At 43.5% G+C, this 15120-nt stretch overlaps 1 protein-coding gene and 1 pseudogene across 1 annotated transcript in view; one reads left to right on the forward strand and one right to left on the reverse strand.

The window, feature by feature from the left end:
• The window catches only part of LOC126142041 (lachesin-like), a 703294-nt gene that overhangs the window by 39595 nt on the left and 648579 nt on the right, over positions 1 to 15120 (reverse strand). The gene's annotated exons all lie outside the window — the stretch shown is intronic.
• On the forward strand, positions 1310 to 1427 carry LOC126097877 (5S ribosomal RNA; annotated as a pseudogene).

Below are 15120 nucleotides of genomic sequence, written 5' to 3' on the forward strand. Positions count from 1 at the left end.
AGAGCTGGCATACCATCTGATCAAGAGGACTTATAATAAAAAATGTCCCTCCCGTAACAGTAAACTGAAGCACTACCAGACAGTCATCCGCCATGAAGACTTATATGTTTCAGAATGTTTAATGGAAATGTCGTGTGGCTAGGGCCTCCCGTCGGGTGGGCCATTCGCCTAAGCCTTTCGAGTTGACGCCACTTCGGCGACTTGCGTGTCGAAGGGGGTGAAATGATGATAAGGACAACACCCAGTTCCTGAGCAGAGAAAATCTCCGATCCAGCCGGGAATCGAACCCGTGCCGTTAGGTATGACATCCCTGCGTGCTGACCACTCAGCTACCAGGGGCAGACAGAATGTTTAATATTCAATAGGTAGGGACTTACTGAAAACCTCGAAATCCAGGAGAGAAAGAAAATAAAGAAGATACTCGGCCCAATAAAGGTAGGCGACAGTTATAAAAGGTGACCCAACCGAGAGCTCTACGATTACTGTGAAAGAATCACAGATGTAGCTAGGAAAAGACGTCTAGCATTTTATGGACATGTTTACAGGATGCATCGTGACAAGCTGACCAACCAGCTTCTTTGTTACTGAAAAAAGAGGAAGACCAAGACACCATGGTTGATGGAAGTGGACAAAGATCTTCAAGACTTTTGAATAACAGAAGAAAACTTGCAGGATCGGACAATTCTCAGAAAGAAGCTTAGATGTTCCAGGACAGACTACCAAGAAAGAGGACTGGTGCCCTCTGGACACAGGAGAGAAAGTAACAATAGAGCTAGAGAATGCGTAACTACTGGGCAAACGTCAAAGCCCACTCCAAACGCAATAGTTGAATGTCGTGGTCCTTAGTTGGCCTATACGAAATAAGAAGAAAGAAGAAGTACACATTTTATAGTTTTCCAATTAACTCAAGATTTATTGTTGTAACAGTGTACATGGAGTACACGAAATGATTATGTTTACAAACCATTATCACAAGTAGTTCTAAGGTACCATGTGTCGACCGTTGCTGAAGCACCCACGTTAGTATGTGGTGTAATCTCCAAGGGCAGCAATGCAGGCACTAACTCAGGCATCCAGTCGATTGTACAGATGGCGAATACTGCTCTGGGATACGTTATTTCAAGCCTGATCGACCTCTTCATGTAGTTTTGTAAGAGTCGTTTGTTGATGGGTAGCAGGAGTCACTTCTCGTCCCATGATATTCCACACGTTGTCAATTGGAGAAAAGTTAGAGGATTGTGCTGGTCAGGTACGTTGCTGCACGTCTTAAAGGAGCACGACGAATTTCATGGGCAGCATTATCCTTCCAGGCAACGGCCTTGCCGCAATGGATACACCGGTTCCCGTCAGATCACCGAAGTTAAGCGCTGTCGGGCGTGGCCGGCACTTGGATGGGTGACCATGCGGGCCTCCATGTGCAGCTGCCATTTTTCGGGGAGCACTAAGACTCGTGATGTCAATTGAGGAGCTACTCGGCCGAATAGTAGCGGCTCCGGTCGAAGAAAACCATCATAACAACCGGGAGAGCGTTGTGCTGACCACATGCCCCTCCTATCCGCATCCTCAGATGAGGATGATACGGCAATCCGATGGTCCCGATAGGCCATTTGTGGCCTGAAGACGGAGATCTTATATATATATATTATCCTTCTGGAGCAACACATCACCTCCTCGTTGCAAGAAGGTCAAAATAACAGGTCTGACAACATTCTACACGTATCGAGCGGTGGTTTGCGTTACCTGTACAAACACCAAAGGTGAACGACAGTTGCAGCTTTTTGCATCCAAGGCGGTAGGTCGTGGGGTGGCGCCAGGGTCTCTTGGACAAATGCCCTGTGCGAGACAGCGCACACCATGTCTACGTCGTACGCGCAAATGACCATCACTTGCGTGCAGACAGAATCTGCTTTCATTGCTGACGACCATGGTGTGCAATTCCATTTGCAAGTGATCCTATGATGGCAAGTGCAAGTCGATGCTGTGGCGTGAGTGGAAGACGGACTAGAGGTTTGCGTGCCCGCATTCCCACTGCTACTAGCCGGTTCACGACAGTTTGTGCCGACATGCCTGAATTCACAAGCCTTCCTATCTCTGCTGTGGCAACTGTACGATCTGCCACTACAGACGTCGCAACACGAAGGTCCTGGATAGTGTCTGGGCTGCGTGGACGTCCGGATGCTCGTCTATCGGTGCGAGAATCTTTACGTCACCACGGATATATGCATCGTTGCACAACTGACGCAGCTCGTGCAAGATGTGTGGCAATTCTCCGATAGGACCATCCCGCCTCTTGGAGGGCTACAATCTGATCCCTTTCAAAATAGCTCAGTTGGCTGTGGGAAGTATGAGTGCGTCACCGTGGCAAGGTTTCTTTCTTGTTTCACACATCTTCACCACATTTAGCATTCTGTCTGTGAGCATTACCTATCAAAAGGGTGGACACGGATGGCGGTCTGGTTGCTATGCCACGAGGATTTCTGTTGGAAGACGATTTTCAAACCATTATCAATACGCCTGCTATGCCCCAGGTGATGTATGAAGTCATCGGATCAAAATCGACATCGTGTTTATAGAATATTAAGTTTTTTCACGGCAGCATAAGTATGATAAAGATTGGGTTCTAGAGCAGGTGATAAAACACACGTTCTGTAGTTAAAGGTAAGCGAGGCATGAGGGACAGAATCACTTGTGTAGTGAGATTATGAATAATGTCATACTTAACTACCGTTACTGTCTGATGCATGCATTGCCAATTTTAGACGGTTGTCGCTAAGATCAGTGCCTCAGTAGGTCAGACTTGAGACTGAACCTACGGTTCGAAACTAGTGTCCAAAATATATGTACTACAACTGCGACAGAATTCATATCGGCTATAGACTGTATGGCCTACCAGCGGAAACTCTTTGATCGCCGCTTATAAACGTAATTTCGGGTTGACGCAGCTGGAGTATGACATGACTTAAATGACCTATTGGGTAACATTTGAGATTCCAAGAGGCTGTTTGTGAATGATGTTGTTGTGTATATAGGGAAGTCGCAACGCTGGAAAATTATAGCGAAACTTAGGAAGAAGATAGACACTTTTTCCAGTGACTGACAATTGTACCTAACAAAAACAAATGTTGGGTGTTCCGAATAAATATGCTGAGAGAGAAAGTATTTGAACACACTATTGCTGTACAATCGCTGTAAACACTTACATCAGATAACTATCTGGGAGCATCGATACAGAGAAATTTAAAGTGTAACGCCTACATACAGCTCATCACACGTAACGAAGATGTCGTACATAGATTCACTGGAATAGTTCTCAAAAAGTAGGAAGTTCTGCCAGTCGTTGTGGACGAGCGGTTCTAGGCGCTTCAGTCTGGAACCGCGCGACCACTACGGTCGCAGGTTCGAATCCTGCCTCGGCCATGGATGTGTGTGATGTCCTTAGGTTGGTTAGGTGTAAGTAGTTATAAGGTCTAGGGGAATGACGACAGATGTTGAGTCGCATAGTGCTCAGAGCCAACTGAACCATTTTATTAGCCGTTCTCCGAGATCGACAGGTAGCGCCCGGCGAGATGAGCACTTTCTTTGCTTGTTCGAGAGTCTTCGGTTTCCGTCTGTGATGAGTAGGAGGGAGACGGGCGAGCGAGAAGGAGGTGGGCGAAGCTCGTGGGGTTGGTAGTGGTGTCCAGTAGAGCGTACGTATTTCTAGTGCACGGATTCTCTGGTGCAAGCGCCTTGAGCTGGTGTTTACCGTACCGGACGCTGCGGTTGTTGACGCAACGTGTTTGGCGAGGCTACCCCTGTGCTGGCTGTGTTAGTTCGCGTGGATCCGGGATTTTCTCCTGGAGAAGTCAGTGCGATTCGGCGAAGCCTACGGGTCGTGCACCGAGCTGCCCTAGTTGCTCCGAACGCCTTAATCGTGGGATTTTGCCGGATACCGGATCAACGCATTCGAGGACAGGGACACGTCCTGACTGCATCTCTTTATGGGTGAGAGTCATTTGTAATGTTCGATAGAGACCTGTCTCCATTGTCTACAGTTTGTTTGAAGCAGCTTAGCGCTTGCCTTCCGTTGTTGCGTTCCCGCATTCTCCATTTTATTGATCATTATTCGAAGGGGTCGTTGGCATGTGCTCAACTGCTTCTTATATGGAAATTGGCTTATTTGCTTAGAGATTTTCGTTTGTTCCTTTTGTTCCTTTCTTTTTTTTAATTTTGATTTGAAGGCTTTGCGGCCTGTGCTCAGTTTTAAGTTTGACACTGTGTTTATCTTAAGAAAAGGGATCCACTTTAACTGGCTGTAGTGACTTCGTTCTTGCAGTTAGTGTATATCTCCCTCTATAGGAAGCACGACTACTCTTTAAGGGAATAAGTGAAATATTTTATATAATACTCAAACGGTGCTGTTAAATTATATACGAAACTGTACAGGGACGAATTCTACAAGGTTAACTGAAGTAGGCTACTTAAATGCCCCATGAAGCTAATAAACAGCCAACCTTATAAGAACGGTTAAGGAACGCTTTGAATTGTGGATACTAGTTCTTTAAGCAGATTTTGCATTTGTCAAGATTGTGGTGATACTTGTTTTACACTTAAAATTTAAATAACTTTTGATTCTTTGTTATTCCCGGTTTAAACACGCTGTAAGTGTGGTGTCTTTCAAAGCTAGACCAAAGGCTGTATTTAGTCTCGTTGTACCCTTTCACTCTTTAGACAGCTTTTAATGTACATGTTGCACAGGTCAAGTTAATCTCACTTGCCTGGTTTTCGCCACAATCCACGGCCGGTTCTGCTGTGCCGCTAGCGGTCTTGTACCCCGGTCTGACGTCGGGCTAATCAGTTGTACTTTATTAATATTTAACGTGTCTGATCTTTTGTAATTGTGAAGCATGTCTAAGTTGTTTATCATCTGGTATTTGAAGTTCAATAATTTTTCTTAAAACTGATCTTTAATATTTTTTTTCCTTTTTAGATAAAAAAGGGAACACTGATAGTGTGCTTTGTTACTGTCTTGGAAAAGAATTTCTTGTTAGCCAATAAATTTTTGGAGGAGGTCTTAGTAACAAATGACTTCCTGTAGTTTTCCCCAGCCTTTCCTGTAGGACCTCATTGCTTGTGTCCCCTAGCTAGATTCACGCCCTTGTTTCCTGTTCCAGCTTAAAAATCCGTCGTTCCAATGATACTTGAATATTGCTCTCTAGTGTGGTATCTGCACCAGATAGAACTGGCAGAGAAAACGGAGGAAATTCGAAGACGATCAGCGGGTTTTTAACCACAACTTACTTGAGTAAGCATGAAAGCGTCACAGCGATGTTTATTCAACTCCATTGGCAGACGCAACAAGAGTGGAGTTTAGCATCACGGTGTCGTTTACTGTTAAAATGCCAAGAGCGTACTTTCCTAGAAGCGTCAACCGATGTATTGCTCCTCATATGTATGGATACAGCGATACAGATGGCCGTACCGTAGGTGCAACCACAACGGAGGGCTATCTGTTGAGAGGCCAGACAAACATGTGGTTCCTGAAGAGGGGCAGCAGCCTTTTCAGTAGTTGCAGGGGCAACAGTCTGGATGATTGACTGATCTGGCCTTGTAACATTAACCAAAACGGCCTTGCTGTGCTGGTACTGCGAACGGCTGAAAGCAAGGGGAAACTACAGCCGTAATTTTTCCCGAGGACATGCAGCTCTACTGTATGATTAAATGATGATGGCGTCCTCTTGGGTAAAATATTCCGGAGGTAAAATAGTCCCCCATTCGGATCTCCGGGCGGGGACTACTCAGGAGGACGTCGTTATCAGGAGAAAGAAAACTGGCGTTCTACGGATCGGAGCGTGGAATGTCAGATCCCTTAATCGGGCAGGTAGGTTAGAAAATTTAAAAAGGGAAATGGATAGGTTAAAGTTAGATATAGTGGGAATTACTGAAGTTCGGTGGCAGGAGGAACAAGACTTCTGGTCAGGTGATTACAGGGTTATAAATACAAAATCAAATAGGGGTAATGCAGGAGTAGGTTTAATAATGAATTAAAAAATAGGAGTGCGGGTTAGCTACTACAAACAGCATAGTGAACGCATTATTGTGGCCAAGATAGACACAAAGCCCATGCCTACTACAGTAGTACGAGTTTATATGCCAACTACCTCTGCAGATGATGAAGAAATAGATGAAATATATGACGAGATAAAAGAAATTATTCAGGTAGTGAAGGGAGACGAAAATTTAATAGTCATGGGTGACTGGAATTCGTCAGTAGGAAAAGGGAGAGAAGGAAACATAGTAGGTGAATATGGATTGGGGGGAAGGAATGAAAGAGGAAGCCGCCTTGTAGAATTTTGCACAGAGCATAACTTAATCATAGCCAACACTTGGTTCAAGAATCATAAAAGAAGGTTGTATACCTGGAAGATAGATTATATAATGGTAAGACAGAGATTTAGGAACCAGGTTTTAAATTGTAAGACATTTCCTGGGGCAGATATGGATTCTGACCACAATCTATTGGTTATGAACTGCAGATTGAAACTGAAGAAACTGCAAAAAGGTGGGAATTTAAGGAGATGGGACCTGTATAAACTAAAAGAACCAGAGGTTGTAGAGAGTTTCAGGGAGAGCATAAGGGAACAATTGACAGGAATGGGGGAAAGAAATACAGTAGAAGAAGAATGGGTAGCTCTGAGGGATGAAGTAGTGAAGGCAGTAAATGAAGCAGGCAAAAAGGAATACAAACGTCTCAAAAATTATATCGACAAGAAGTGCAAAATGGCTAAGCAGGCATGGCTAGAGGACAAATGTAAGGATGTAGAGGCTTGTATCACTAGGGGTAAGATAGATACTGCCTACAGGAAAATTAAAGAGACCTTTGGACAGAAGAGAACCACTTGTATGAATATCAAGAGCTCAGATGGCAACCCAGTTCCAAGCAAAGAAGGGAAGGCAGAAAGGTGGAAGGAGTATATAGAGGGTTTATACAAGGGCGATGTACTTGAGGACAATATTATGGAAATGGAAGAGGATGTAGATGAAGACGAAATGGGAGATAAGATACTGCGTGAAGAGTTTGACAGGGCACTGAAAGACCTGAGTCGAAACAAGGCCCCGGGAGTAGACAACATTCCATTTGAACTACCGATGGCCTCGGAAGAGCCACTCATGACAAAACTCTACCATCTGGTGAGCACGATGTATGAGACAGGCGAAATACCCTCAGACTTCAAGAAGAATATAATAATTCCAATCCCAAAGAAAGCAGGTGTTGACAGATGTGAAAATTACCGAACTATCAGTTTAATAAGTCACAGCTGCAAAATACTAACGCGAATTCTTTACAGACGAATGGAAAAACTGGTAGAAGCCGACCTCGGGGAAGATCAGTTTGGATTCCGTAGAAATGTTGGAACACGTGAGGCAATACTGACCTTACGACCTATCTTAGAAGAAAGATTAAGAAAAGGCAAACCTACGTTTCTAGCATTTGTAGACTTAGAGAAAGCATTTGACAATGTTAACTGGAATACTCTCTTTCAAATTCTGAAGGTGGCAGGGGTAAAATACAGGGAGCGAAAGGCTATTTACAGTTTGTACAGAAACCAGATGGCAGTTATAAGAGTTGAGGGGCATGAAAGGGAAGCAGTGGTTGGGAAAGGAGTAAGACAGGGTTGTAGCATCTCCCCGATGTTATTCAATCTGTGTATTGAGCAAGCAGTAAAGGAAACAAAAGAAAAATTCGGAGTAGGTATTAAAATCCTTGGAGAAGAAGTAAAAACTTTGAGGTTCGCCGATGACATTGTAATGCTGTCAGAGACAGCAAAGGACTTGGAAGAGCAGTTGAACGGAATGGACAGTGTCTTTAAAGGAGGATATAAGATGAACATCAACAAAAGCAAAACGAGGATAATGGAATGTACTCAAATTAAGTCGGGTGATGCTGAGGGAATTAGATTAGGAAATGAGACACTTAAAGTAGTAAAGGAGTTTTGCTATTTAGGGAGTAAAATAACCGATGATGGTCGAAGTAGAGAGGATATCAAATGTAGACTGGCAATGGCAAGGAAAGCATTTCTCAAGAAGAGGAATTTGTTAACATCAAGTATAGATTTAAGTGTCAGGAAGTCGTTTCTGAAAGTCTTGGTATGGAGTGTAGCCATGTATGGAAGTGAAACATGGACGATAACTAGTTTGGACAAGAAGAGAATAGAAGCTTTCGAAATGTGGTGCTACAGAAGAATGCTGAAGATAAGGTGGGTAGATCACGTAACTAATGAGGAGGTATTGAATAGGATTGGGGAGAAGAGAAGTTTGTGGCACAACTTGACTAGAAGAAGGGATCGGTTGGTAGGACATGTTTTGAGGCATCAAGGGATCACAAATTTGGCATTGGAGGGCAGTGTGGAGGATAAAAATCGTAGAGGGAGACCAAGAGATGAATACACTAAGCAGATTCAGAAGGATGTAGGTTGCAGTAGATACTGGGAGATGAAGAAGCTTGCACAGGATAGAGTAGCATGGAGAGCTGCATCAAACCAGTCTCATGACTGAAGACCACAACAACAAACAACATGTATGGATATCTCGTGAAAAGACCCTGATGTGAAAGCTACAGAGATTCCAACCCGCACGCAGGCTTACCTACAGTCGTTTTTCCTTCCCATCTTTCTCGATTGGAAAGGAAAGTGACGGTTGTAGAGAAAGTACTCTCCACCATACAGCATTAAGTGGATTTAAGAGCATAGATATAGGTGTCCTACTGGTTACGATCGCACGATTAGCTTCGTGTTGGAGGAGCACGTCATGTAATATTAGTGCATAGGGGAAGAGACTGACCGAATGACGGTCATCTTGTAAAGGCGGTCACCAAAATATGTATTCGAACTACGAACATGTTGCCTTCATCAGCAGCAGTAGTTACCTATACGCCTACAAGTAACAGCACTTGCTGGGGTTGTCCTACCACAAATCGCTCTCTCTGCCGTTGTAATGCAAGAGTTCTCGTCTAAGGAACTGCGGTTTTCCGACCAACATCTGTGGTCAAATTTTACTGTGGTTTTGATCTCAAAAATCTTAAATTAAGCTGTAATAAACGACTATTCTAAAGCACATTTGGTTTCAGTATACAGTATTTCGTTAGTTAACATGAATTTTTCAAAATATCGGCATCTGTGGAGGTAACAGTGGTAAGAGCTGTCTTTGAATTTTCTGGACGGCATTACACCTACCTGACAGGTTTCGTTTTTGCCCCAGAGCGTAGAATTGGCGCTAGAACCTCTGATAAAATTGCAGCAGACTACGAAAACTATTCAAGAGGGAATTTCTATAACGAAGGGTTCAAAACACTAGAGGCTGCATACCTGACGAACATGAACTTCCCTTGAAATCAAAGAACCTAGTAGACATGGTTTCCCTTGATGCAGCTAAAATATTGTTCAAGTCCTTTCCTACAACCGCCACTATGTGTACTGTACCAAGAGTTTTGAAATATCTTTTATACATAGAAGACTACTTCTTATTGGAGACAGCGGTCAAAACTTCAGCTTCGTTACCACTCACCCCCGATGATTTCGTCAACACATCACCTCGGCTTAAATGATCCAAATCCTGACCAGATCACTCATGCCACAGTTTCAGTTAGAGTCTGAACAAAATAGGCCAGTTGTCAGCAGCTGTACTGCAGTACCAAAATAAATAGTTTCATAATTACATGGTCGGAAGGAATTCAATGAAGGAAAGGCTTCATTTAAAAAAAAAATAACTATACTAACTAGCTTAGCGCCCGATGCCTCTCTCGCATAAACTGTATGGTTTGCACAGATTTTCTTTGTTTCCCTTTAATCGAATTTTTGCGTTGGACGCCAACTGTAATAAATTTGCACACTATAAAAAGTTAGTGAACCTTTACATGGCTGCCATTCTTTGCATAATTAAAGTGTTCCAATGCGTTTCATTTAATTTCATACAGCGAGCTAAAAAGAAAAAGAGAGAAAAAAGACAAGTCGGGTAAGTGGTCTGTGGTTATTAGCGCCAGTCTTAAACATGGTACTGAACTCTTTGGTCGCAAGCGGATTTTCCTGTGAATGGAATCTAATCACTGATTAGTTTGCGCAGTAATTGTAACAAAAATAATTTTATAAACATATATTAGGCCTATTGAAAAATTTATGTATTAATGATGTTATTCAATTATGACTAAGCCGATTTGTCGTGGTGACTGTTAAATTGCTTTCTTTGATTTAGTTTATAAGGTTTACGAGGTTTAGAAGATTTTTCACCTCCTCAGGGGTTGAATTTTCAAAAACACTGAGACACATATAGTATATTTTTAATTTATAACAGAGAAATAATCAAACGTCACTTTCCATAGATGTAGCTTTAAAAGCTTTAGTTGTTCTTTAACAATGGTTTAGTTTTAAAAAAATTTCCCTATAAAAGCGAACAAGGATTCCGCGGACAGCGATGTTGCGAAACTCTGCTCACTCCGTTCTTCCAGCAGATGCACAGGGCAGTAGACATCGGCTCTCAGGTCGATACCGTGTTCCTTGTTTTCAGAAAAGCCTTTGACAAGATCCTGCACTGCCGTCAGTGACGAAAATACAAGCTTATCCAGTATCGGACCAGATTTGTGAGTGGAATCATAACTTCCCTGAACTCGTCGCTCTTAAAAAACGAAATCGAAAGTTATAAAGGTAACTTCAGGAGTGTCTCAAGGAAATTTATAGGACTGTTACTGCTTACACTAGATATAAATGATGTAGATAACGTCGACTGTGTGCAAGAAGGTAACAAGACCACAACACGGTAGCGATTTCCAGGAAGACCTACAGAGAATTCATGAATGGTGGAGGGAGTGGCAGATGATCCTGAATGTAAGTAAGTCTAACATACTGGAAATGGAAACGAGCGTATGGCGTCAGTGGCCGGGAGTTCCCAGGCGGGAAGTTCGGCCGCCAAGTCTTCCTGAGTGCGACGCCACATTGCGCGTCGACAATGGGGATGAAATGATGATGAGGACAGCACAACAACCAATCCCTGAGGGGGAGAAAAATCTCCCACCCCAGCCGGGAATCGAACCCGGATCCACGTGCGTGGTATTCCAACTCGCTGACCGTTCAGCTCATGTGGCAGACATCTAACATACTGCAGAAACACAAGAGAAGGAATCTGTTAAAATTATGCTATTGATGATAAATTGATGGAAACATTAATAACAGTAAAAATTTGTAGAGTGTAACAACTGTAGCATGAAGAGGTGTCAAAAATGAGCTCTATCGTCGAATGTTCCAGGGATCACTGTCCGTGGGGTACTTTCTGACAGGTTACCACTAATGTGATGTAATAACAAACTCTGTTCTTCTATGTGTGACTAATGAGCCCTGAAAGTTACGCTAGACCTTATTCATGCATCCCCGGGCACATCAGTAATGAACGTGTAATAGAGGGTGGAAGGCATCTCGTACCTATATTACTAACTCGTTCCCCTTCTCTATTTGTATGCTGACTGAAGAAAAAATTATTTCCTGTTTCTTTACACAATTTATTCTGTGATTTTCACGACACACACGTGCTACATGTGCAGTGTAACGGTACAAGACTAGGTGACAGGACTCGAAGCCGTAAAAGGGACACGTGCCGTATTATTTTGGTGCAGAATTACGCCACGGCACCCTCTGGCCACTACCGTCCACCTGTTGCTCGATGCCCGGCCCGTTACCAAAACCAGAGGCACTTGGACACGGGGTGAAGCGACATTTGTGGCAGCAACATCATACCTGACCCACGTATAAGTACTGGCCATCCGGCGAGGCTGGTCAAGAGACCGAATACAGTCAACGCCAATCACAGAGTCAGCTTCCACAGTGAGGTCGCTACCGCCCCACCGTCATACTGACAGCACGGCCCGTCAGTAGCGCAGCCGCACCACTGAGGCCCTGCAAGACACGTAACTCGCTTTGCCCCAGGCGTGGCAGGACAACTGGTTCAGCAAAAGTCTAATGCGTTGTGCTGCGTTGTAATAAATCAGCCGTGGAAAAGTATTCGTGACCACTACAGAAGACAGCGAAAAATAAGAAATAGGTACCATAGGGACCGCAGCAAATAAAAAAAAACGTTACAAGAAACTCTTTTTAAAATGTTATGCTCCGCACTGAGAGTTTGTAGGAAACTAGCCTAACGCGTCGGCGAAATCCAGTAATGGCCTCTGCAGCAACGCAGACGATACCTTGTAAGTGGGCTGTTCAGGTTTTTATGTTGGTAACGCCACATAGCGCTCTGTATGAAAATCACTGACAGTGCTGTGTGCAGTCTGTGGCTGGTTGGCATTGTTGGAATATTCGCTATTGTAGTGCTGGGCAGTTGGACGTGAACAGCGCGTAGCGTAGGGCAGTTGGAGGTGAGCCGCCAGCAGTGGTAGATGGGGGGAGTTTTGAAATTTGTAAGACTGGATGTCATGAACTGCTATGTATATTATGATTTTTCAACACTATTAAGGTAAATACATCGTTTGTTCTCTATCAAACTCTTTCATTTGCTAACTATGCCTATCAGTAGTTAGTGCCTTCAGTAGTTAGAATCTTTTATTTAGCTGGCAGTACTGACGCTCACTGTATTGCAGTAATTCGAGTAACGAAGATTTTTGTGAGGTAAATGATTCATGAAAGGTATAGGTTATTGTAAGTCAGGGGCATTCTTTTGTAGGAATTATTGAAAGTCAGATTGCGTTGCGCTAAAAAATATTGTGTGTTAGTTTAGTGATGGCATAAGTAAAGAGCGAAATGTCTGAGTACGTTCAGTTGTGCTCAGCTGTTTGAAAATCAAGTAACGTAAGGGGTTTACCAGCATAGTACACAAAGCAGGTCCGAACGCTGTTGCAGAGGCAACAGAAAAAGCATGCGAAGTTCAGAAGAACGCGAAATCCCGAAGATTGGCTAAAATCTACAGACGCGCGAAATTTGGCACGAACTTCAATGCGAGATGCCTTTAATAGGTTCCACAACGAAACATTGTCTCGAAATTTGGTAGAAAATCCGAAGAAATTCTGGTCGTATGTAAAGTACCCAAGCGGCAAACGCAGTCAATATCTTCGCTGCTCAGTGCCGATGGTACTGTTACCGACGACTGTGCCGCTAAAGCGGAGTTATTGGACACAGTTTTCCGAAATCCCTTCACCAGGGAAGACGAATGGAATATTCCAGAATTTGAAACACGAACAGCTGCTAGCATGAGTTTCTTAGAAGTAGATACCTTAGGGGTTGCGAAGCAACTCAAATCGCTTGATACGGGCAAGTCTTCAGGTCCAGATTGTATACCGATTAGGTTCCTTTCAGATTACGCTCCATACTTAGCAATCATATACAACCGCTCGCTCACCGATAGATCTGTACCTACAGATTGGAAAATTGCGCAGGTCGCACCAGTGTTTAAGAAGGGTAGTAGGAGTAACCCATCGAACTACAGACCTATATCATTGACGTCGGTTTGCAGTAGGGTTTTGGAGCATATACTGTATTCAAACATTATGAATCACCTTGAAGGGAATGATCTATTGATACGTAATCAGCATGGTTTCAGAAAACATCGTTCTTGTGCAACGCAGCTAGCTCTTTATTCGCACGAAGTAATGGCCGCTATGGGAAGGGCATCTCAGGTTGATTCCGTGTTTCTGGATTTCCGGAATGCTTTTGACACCGTTCCTCACAAGCGACTTCTAATCAAGCTGCGGGCCTGTGGGGTATCGTCTCAGTTGTGCGACTGGATTCGTGATTTCCTGTCAGGAAGATCGCAGTTCGTAGTAATAGACGGCAATTCATCGAGTAAAACTGAAGTGATATCAGGTGTTCCCCAGGGAAGAAATCCGTTGGAATTCGATTACTCGACAAATAGTACAATTCTCAAGGCTGTCAATTCAACTAAGTACCTGGGTGTTAAAATTACGAACAACTTCAGTTGGAAAGACCACATAGATAATATCATGGGAAAGGCGAGCCAAAGGTTGCGTTTCATTGGCAGGACACTTAGAAGATGCAACAAGTCCACTAAAGAGGCAGCTTACACTACACTCGTTCGTCCTCTGTTAGAATATTGTTGCGCGGTGTGGGATCCTTACCAGGTGGGATTGACGGAGGACATCGAAAGGGTGCAACAAAGGGCAGCTCGTTTTGTATTATCGCGTAATAGGGGAGAGAGTGTGGCACATATGATACGCGAGTTGGGGTGGAAGACATTAAAGCAAAGACGTTTTTCGTCGCGGCGATGTCTATTTGCGAAATTTCAGTCGCCAGCTTTCTCTTCCGAATGCGAAAATATTTTGTTGAGCCCAACCTACAGAGGTAGGAATGATCATCAAAATAAAATAAGAGAAATCAGAGCTCGAACAGAAAGGTTTAGGTGTTCGTTTTTCCCGCCCGCTGTTCGGGAGTGGAATGGTATAGAGATAGTATGATTGTGGTTCGATGAACCCTCTGCCAAGCACTTAAATGTGAATTGCAGAGTAGTCATGTAGATGTAGATGTAGCTGTCATTCATAATTTTTCTAAGAGTGCGTTACAACCTGTGTAGATACAACTGAGAATGAACCGCAGCCACGATTCTCAGAAAACATCGGAATCAGGTTTTCCAGCCACATGCCAACGTCATTCGACCGAAAAGAGGAAGGGAAGCGATGCCCTTCTCAACTGAAATGAGAAGAAGGAAGACAGACTCCGCTGTGGACTCCTGTCTGGAATATGAGCCGAAACGACCACTGCAAGATGACAAAACCGACATGTTCTTCAAAACAATGGCTATCAGAGTGAAAAAAATTTCGCTCAAACCCCATTACCCAGACCAACATTGCAGTTCTCAAAATCGTCACAGCGACTGAAGTGCTAACCCAACAGAGTCAATGCAACTCCAAGTTCACCAACTGCGATTTCTAATGAAAGGCATTCGTACTCGGAGCACTAGTAAGCATCATTGACTAGGTCCACCACTGACACGCCTTCAACTCCTCTTAGCAAAGTTTCTCAATTACTCGGTTTTTCACTAAAATATCTTGCTGATGAGCAGTAATAATACAACAAATAATACAGCACAATTTTTTGTGCAATGTACCGTACACTTTTGCTATATGACACTCTCTGGAACGTATGAATA

This window comes from Schistocerca cancellata, chromosome 1, assembly GCF_023864275.1.
Source record: "Schistocerca cancellata isolate TAMUIC-IGC-003103 chromosome 1, iqSchCanc2.1, whole genome shotgun sequence".
Lineage (NCBI taxonomy): Eukaryota > Metazoa > Arthropoda > Insecta > Orthoptera > Acrididae > Schistocerca > Schistocerca cancellata.